This window comes from Tupaia chinensis, unplaced genomic scaffold (genome assembly GCF_000334495.1).
Source record: "Tupaia chinensis unplaced genomic scaffold, TupChi_1.0 Scaffold143163_1, whole genome shotgun sequence".
NCBI lineage: Eukaryota > Metazoa > Chordata > Mammalia > Scandentia > Tupaiidae > Tupaia > Tupaia belangeri.
In genome coordinates this window covers 187,875-195,505 of record NW_006203007.1, presented here as the reverse complement: position 1 = coordinate 195,505, position 7,631 = coordinate 187,875, and the positions used below count along the sequence as shown (strand labels likewise).

Here is a 7,631-nt window from a genome sequence, read left to right as displayed (position 1 = left end):
TGACAAATCATATTGAACACAATGAGAGGGATAGTGTAGGGGGAACAACTATATCGATTTTATGACACATTCTTCTTCCCATTTATCCCTGCCTGTAGGTGGGATGAATTGGGTACAGGAAGTTTACTGTTTCCTGAGCAAGGTGCAATATTCAAAGAACACCCTTGATTTTCTGTTTGCATTTTCCATCATAAAAATTCTTTTAAATGGTTTTCTGATGTTTCATTATATTCAAAACTCTTGGCAAGATTATTTTATACACTCTCTACATGATCAGCACTTAACACTTCCAAAAGAGAAAATTTGTTCTAGGGTGTCCAGAAAATGTTTCTTACATGGTGGAAAAATGAGAACCTGTCTGGATTTCATTTAGTTGTCTTTCTATGAAGTCTCGTGGGGATGACTCATGTTTAGGAAACACTTAAATCCATTTTGTAAAAGTTCTGTCATTTCTCTTTCAGTTAATTCTCTCTGACCATCTTCCCCTCTACTTCTGATTTGGTTACCTACAATTTTAGCTGTCTAGGAAATGGAGAAGACTGTGTTTGTTTATGTGTTTATCCATGGAGACACCCTGCGCTATTCACATTTCCAAGATGGTTTCTGATGACTGAAATAAACATATTACTACAAAGATTTTTGTCTTTCGTTTTTTATGGAGCCTTGTAAAACAATGCTTGGTTCTAACCTTCATTATGAATCTTAGGTTTTCAAAAAAAAAGAGGTAGATTATTAACAAAAAAATTATAAATAGTCTGCATTTCTAGTTTGTTTTTCATCTAATGGATTATAACAAAAATAAGGTTTTTTAAAATCTTCATTGTCTTTATCAAAAATGCCTTATATCTTTACCTAAAGAGAGGGTTCCTTCTAAGCTTTTATTTTTAATCTCATGAGTTCATACTGTAGAATTAATTCATTATTATATTTTCATTGTTGCTATTTTGATGATTTTACCCCTCTAGAGTATTTTTGTCCTTGCTTTCTAGAGATATTTGAGTTTGACATGTGATCTATAGAAAAGTGGAGAATCTTTTGAATCAAAACCATATACAGAGTCCTTTGCTAATAATAGCAAATATAACTTTCCAGGCCATAGTCATTTATTGAGTTCACTATCAATGAAGTCAGTCTTGTTAACATAAATCCACACTGAGCTTATGGTTTTCCATCTGAAATCTACTTCAGGGTCTAACATCCTTTTTGTGGAGTGGCATGGATCCCTTTTTATGGCTGTACAGTTGCCAACACTGAGATTCAGCTCTTCTCTCAAACAGGATCTTTGAAGGAAGTGGCAGGAATTTTGTCCTGAAATGTCAGAGGGTCAAGTGCAGGGCGAATGACACCTTGTCTTATCATGACCTCTGTAAGGTTGGCTTTCTGTGAGGCACTAGCCTTTACTGAGGGCAGCTCTCCCCACAGCAGGAGGCATACTGTTTCCTCATTCCCTGCCCCACCCTGTTGGGTAGTTGTGAGGAGCTGGGTGGCCTGCTTTTCCACATTGAGCTAAAATGAACTTTTACTGTCTCAACCAAAAGACTGACCAAGAAAGACACCTAATGCCTCCCATAGATGCTTTTATCTTATCTGACTTTTATAGTAATGAGAAGAGCACAAAGAAACTTGGAAGTCCCAATGTCTTAGTTGTAGGCCAGAGTATGATTTTTCGTTTTTTAAAAAATTTTAATTTACATTGAATTACGTATATCTTTACAGTGTAGAATATTGTTTTACCAGCACAAATACCATGCATATCAGTCAAGACAAAGACCTTACTATGTACATTCTCATCAGGTAATTGTTTTTCATTTTTATGGTCAATTAATTTTTTTAAGAGTTTGATTATTCTTCCTCTCTCCTGGGTGCCTTTGATTCTTCCCTATCTCTGTGTTTGTCATTCTGTGCATGTGCAGGGAAGGGTAGGAGGGAACTTTTGAATCAAGGCCTTGAGACTGGTAGGAGGTAAGAAAGGCAATTTTGCATGTGGGATACTGAATAATGTGTGTTTCTTTCCCATTTTAGGAAGCTGTTAATGAGAGAACTTTAGCAGATATAGAATGAAAAGGAGGTTTCAAAGGCAGAGGAAAAAATCAAGTTGACTACTGAAAAAATACATAATTTAAAGTGAGTTTTGACACTGAACATCAATGTCTAAAGAAGCCCATATTGGATTTTCTTGGTTTCTAATATTTGTTTTTCTTTTTTTGGAGAGGTTTTTATTATAGGGCAGGTGTGCTCGCCAGAAAGACAGAGAGAGACAGAGAGACAGAAAGTGGGAAATTACCCCCCAGGGGCAATGGCCACGCCACAATCTCTTGTCCTCCATTCTCCTGTTGGGATTTTGGGCACGCATGCACACGTGCCCAATGTGATTTAAGTCACCGGGTCCAGTTAGTGTATGTTTACACCCAATTAGCATAGAAATATGAAAATGTTGCCAGAAGATATATGTATTTTTTGTGCGTAATATATATATGTGCATATACATATAATATATATACATTTATATATGTATATATTATACATCTATGTATATAATCTACATATATGTATATAATATATGTATATGTGTATATAATGTGTATATTATATACATATATATTATATGTATACATATAATATGTGTTTATAATATATAGATGCATGTATATAATATATAGATATATGTATATATATATATTTCATATATAAATACACACTATATATATACACACACCATATACATATATATATATGTTACACACATATATGTGGAGAGAGAGAGAGAGGGAGAGAGAGCTCTACCAGAAGAAAAAGCAAAATGCACATAATGCTGAGTTAGTCAAAATTTCCTGAGCCCCTGAGCTAGTTTGATTATGCATATATTTGGTTTACGTAAACATGTCTGGAGGTATTGAAAACAGTAATAATTCTTATAAATTATGCAATTTAATGTTGGCTAAACCACATACACAAAAATTATTTTGTCACTTTATGAGAACAATTGTCACTGCCTTGTGACATATAGTAAAAACTTAAGTACAAGGAGAATGGTATTTATGATCAAAGATACCCAACAGAGGAAAAACTAGAGAAAAATGGAGATGAGTAAGGAAATTATATCAGCTGAGAACTCTGCAGGACTCCATAATGGATAAGGAAACTGTTTTTAGCTTGGGTTCTACTGTACTCTTATTCATGGAAACTATGCTTTCAATCTGTGGATAAAATGTGTAAGGACAGAGTTGTGAGGATTACAGGAACATAAAACATTATCAAAAATGTTATTCAATGTTATGTCTGATGAAAGTAATTCCAAATCATAGGAAAAGAGTTGGAGAAAATGAAGAAGAAGAGCAGAGAAAAGAGACCACCTTTCTAAACCAGGTAACCTGTGTTCTGCTCAATAGTTGCCAAATCCCCAATTCCATCACAGAGATGAGGATAATGGCCCTTAGAAGGTCTAAACATATTGGGTCCAGCAGTTCTAAACATATTGGTTCCAGCAAGCAGTGTGGTGGTTAAGGGTACTAGATCCCCATGTGGCCCACTGTGGTTTGAGTCCCAGACCTGGCAATTTGGTTTCTTATTCTCTCTCTGTTTCTCTCTCTCGCTCTATCTCTCTCTGGTCAAATTAAAATAAATAAATAATTAAAGTTAAACAAAATAATTCTTTTAAAAAAAGAAATTCTAAACATATTTTGTTTGATGTTTTTTGTTTTGTGTTATTTTGTTTTGTTTTGTTTGTTTTCAGAAGGCTTTTCTTTCTTCTATGCCCAGTTGGCCCTGACTTCACACAAACATATGGAGCAGGTAATGGTAAAGAATTTCGGGGAGGCCATCTACCTGAAAGAGAGGTATAAAACTGGGATATTTATTTTTAAGTTTATTTTTATTTCTTCAGAAAGAGAGACAGACACAGAAGAAAGAGATACACTCACTAACACGGTTTTGCAACTACCTGCCCTCAGACTAAATCAGACAGGACATGGGCATATGTGTGTCTGGTATGTACAGGGAGATCTTGGGGTGTGAACTTGGGACCTTGCTATATGCCTTTACCATTGTAAACAAGTTGGTTGCTGCTGTTCCTCTGTAGGTGGCCTGTGATAGATATTTTTAATGGTGTTCTTGATGATTTAAGACATAGCTTTTGAGGACTAGTTAAGAACTTGACATTCCAACTCATAGAATTTTGTTATCATGAATGTTTTAAATTATTTCTCTTACACTTTGTTAACATATTATGTTTTTTCAAGAGATGGAGGGGAGTTATTGTGTTCTTTTGATGGAGACATAGCTTCTGGTTTTTTCAAGCCTGAACCTCTTCTACTTCTAGCCATGGGGAGAGGTATTCACTTTTGGATACTTTTTGGAGAATGTTTCTTTGACTGGGAACAAGTGTGCTTCCCTTTCATTGTGGACTGATGTGTGCCAAAGCCTCTCTTCTGCTGTGTTTTACAATATGGTCTGCACAGGAGGATTCTTCTATTCAAGAGCCTGGAGAGCAGTCTTTCCTTGCTGACAGAGAGGGTCGCTGGGGTTGGGAAGCTGAAGATGTAATTGGGGTGGGGGAACCCTACGTAAGTGTCTCTTAGGCCAGGGGTCTGGAGATGGAAAATGCTTTGTGAGATTTTAATCTTTTCAGGTTTACTAAGGCTTATTTTCAAGTCTACCATTTATTTTGTCTTAGACAATGTTCCATGTGTGCTTGAGAACTATGTATATTCTGCCATTGTTGGTGTGGTGTTCTATATTCATCTGTTAGTTATAGTGGCTTTATTGTATTTTTGTTTTTGAGACAGTTTTGCTATAGGGTGGTTACATTCACCAGACAGACAGAGAGAAAGTGGGAAATTGATGTGGATGGACCCAGAACTCAAAATAGCCAAAGGCAACAATTCCCAGGCCTCCAAGAATTCATTCCCTCTGCCCCTCCTCCAGAATGATTAAAAAAAAAAAAAATGAGACCTTGAGAAGTTGGATACCCTGCTTATCTAACCCTTTCTTACTGAGAACAAACTCTGTGCTTCATCTTCCCAATGGGCTGCTTCTTCCTGATAGATTTCTTCTCCCTGATAGGATACCCTTAGCCTGCAGAGGACCGCCCCTCCTCGAACTTTCATATAAAAGACTGTGCTCAACCCCCAAGGGGGGCCGGAGATTCTGAGTGTTAACTCCTCCTCACCTGCTGGCGTATTAAAGAGTTACTCCTATCTCTCTGGAGTGTTGTATTTTTGTTCCTAGGCAGTCTGCTTTTCCACAACAAAATTCTCCCCTATCCTCCCAGCCAGGGGATGGCCATGCTGCAATTCCTTCTTCTTCATTCTCCTCTTGGGACTTTGGGCACACATTCACATGTGTCCTGCATGAGTTTCAACCCATCAGGTTTGAGACTCAATCAATCGATGGTTGGCCATGGGGAAGTCCAGCACTGTGTAACCTGCTGACCTGAACTTCATTGTATTTTTAAAATGTCTTTTTAATTTGTCTTGATTCTCAGTTTTATCATTCTGTTATTCAAAGTGGTGTATTTAATTAATCAATTATTAGTTTTTGTTTTAGAGATTTTTGTTATAGGGCAAGTGTGCTCACTAGAGAGACAGAGAGAGATAGAGAAATTACCCCCTGGGGGATGGCCACACTGAAATCCCTTCAACTCCATTCTCCTCTTGGGGTCTTGGGCACACACTCAACTGGCATGAGTTTCAGTGTGCCAAGTCCAGGACTCAAACCACAGTCAGCCATGTGGGAGTCCAGTGCCTTAACCAATACACCACCTGCTGGACCCCATCAATTATGTTGTTCATTTTCTATTTCTCTTTTTAATTCTATTCAGTTTTGCTTCATTTATATTGATGATTTGCTACTAGATGCATCATATTAATAATTATATCTTTCTGATGGGTGTACCTTCTTATCATTATATAATGTTATCCTTTATTTCTAGTAACACTTTTTGGTTTATACTCTATTTTATCTGATATTGATATAGGTATCAAGCTTCCTTATGATGTTATTTTCACAGCATATGTTTTTCCATCGTTTTCATTTCAACTTACTTTTATTTTGGAATCTAAAGTTTATCTTCTGTTGAAAATGGTTTTTACTCTTCTTGACAATCTCTGTCTCTTTATTGCTTCTTTAAAATTCATTCACATTTGGTGTTATTAGTGATAATACTGGATCTACATCTGTGATTTTTTTTTATTTTTTATGTCTGTCTTGTTTTAATTTTACTTTTGCTGCTCTCTTATACATGAAATGAATGTTTTCTAGTGAAACAATCTTATTTGTTTAATTATTTGACAATGATGACCAATTGGTAATTTAACCTTCTTATTTAGTATTTCTGTTTCTTCACGAGGACTCTAGTTACCATTTGCTGTCACTATATACTCCAATACAACATTGCTCCTATCCGTCTCTTTTTTACGAAAATATTATATTTCTGTGTGGTGTAGTGCCAATAGTGTAATTGTATATCTTATAAACACACACCGAAGGCATATGAGGGGCTTCAAAAAGTTCAGGGAAAATTATGAAAAGAACTATGTGTGGATTTCAAAATTTATATACCAAAATAACTTCTCCTCTAATTCTATTTTTCCACTAACTTTTTGAGAATGCTGTGTGTGTTTATGTGTGTGTGTGCATACACAAGCATGTATGTTTAATTCACTTAATAGAAGAAAGTAGATGAAATATGCAATTATATAATAGTTACTTTAAATTCTTTGTCTGCAAAATTCAGTGTCTGAGCTTTCTCTAAAGCAGTTTGTGTTTCATTTTTTTTAAACCTTGAATATGGTTACACATTATTGTTTATTTGCTTGCCTCATAATTTATCATTTTTGGTTCAAAACTGAATATGTTTATAATACATTTTACCAACTCATAACATCACCCCACCCATAAAATTGTTATTATTTTTTGCTATTATGTTTTTTTCTAGTGACTTGGCTGAACTGATTCAGTGAAGACTAATTCACCTCTGTATTCAGCTTCTGATGTTATTTCTCAGAAAGTGCAGCCTTATGTATGCACATAATCACTGACATCCCCATCCCACTAGGATGATAATGGTTTTGTTTTATTTTTTTAATGTTTTAGCCATAAGGTATGTGTACTTACAGGAGAGAAACTGGGAGAAGAAAAGGAAGAATTCACCCCCGCCTCCAGAAGATAGTCATACTGCAATCCCTTCTCCACCATTATTCTCTAGGAATTTTGGGTATACATGGACAAGCACCCAGCATGAGTTTCAAGTCGCCAGGTCTGTAACTTGAACTTTGATTGGCTATATGGCAGTCCACTGACATAACCATTACACTATCTGCTGGTACCAGAGACTAGTAATTTCTAGCTGATTGCTTGATTTTTTTTTTCATTTTTATTTTTATTATTTTTTTGAGAGAGGTTTTTGCTATAGGGTTTGTGTGCTCACCAAAGAGACAGAGATACCTAGAGACAGAAGGTAAGAACTCACCACCCAGGGGAATGGCCACACCACAATCCTTCTCCTCCATTCTCCTCTCAGGATCCTTGGGTATGCTCACATATGCACTGTGCATGTGTTTTAAGCTGGTGGGTCCAGGACTCAGACCACATTTGACTACATGGGAAGTCAGTGATGTAACCATTAAACCAAC

At 36.1% G+C, this 7,631-nt stretch overlaps 1 long non-coding RNA gene across 1 annotated transcript; it reads left to right on the top strand.

Moving 5' to 3' along the window:
* Window positions 1–1,746: 1,746 nt before the first annotated feature.
* On the top strand, window positions 1,747–7,152 carry LOC102469539 (uncharacterized). The gene is made up of 6 exons (XR_336756.1): window positions 1,747–1,779; window positions 2,023–2,124; window positions 3,306–3,366; window positions 3,734–3,792; window positions 3,884–3,986; window positions 7,116–7,152. It is a non-coding gene; the product is annotated as an uncharacterized LOC102469539 (long non-coding RNA).
* The last annotated feature ends 479 nt before the right edge of the window (window positions 7,153–7,631 follow it).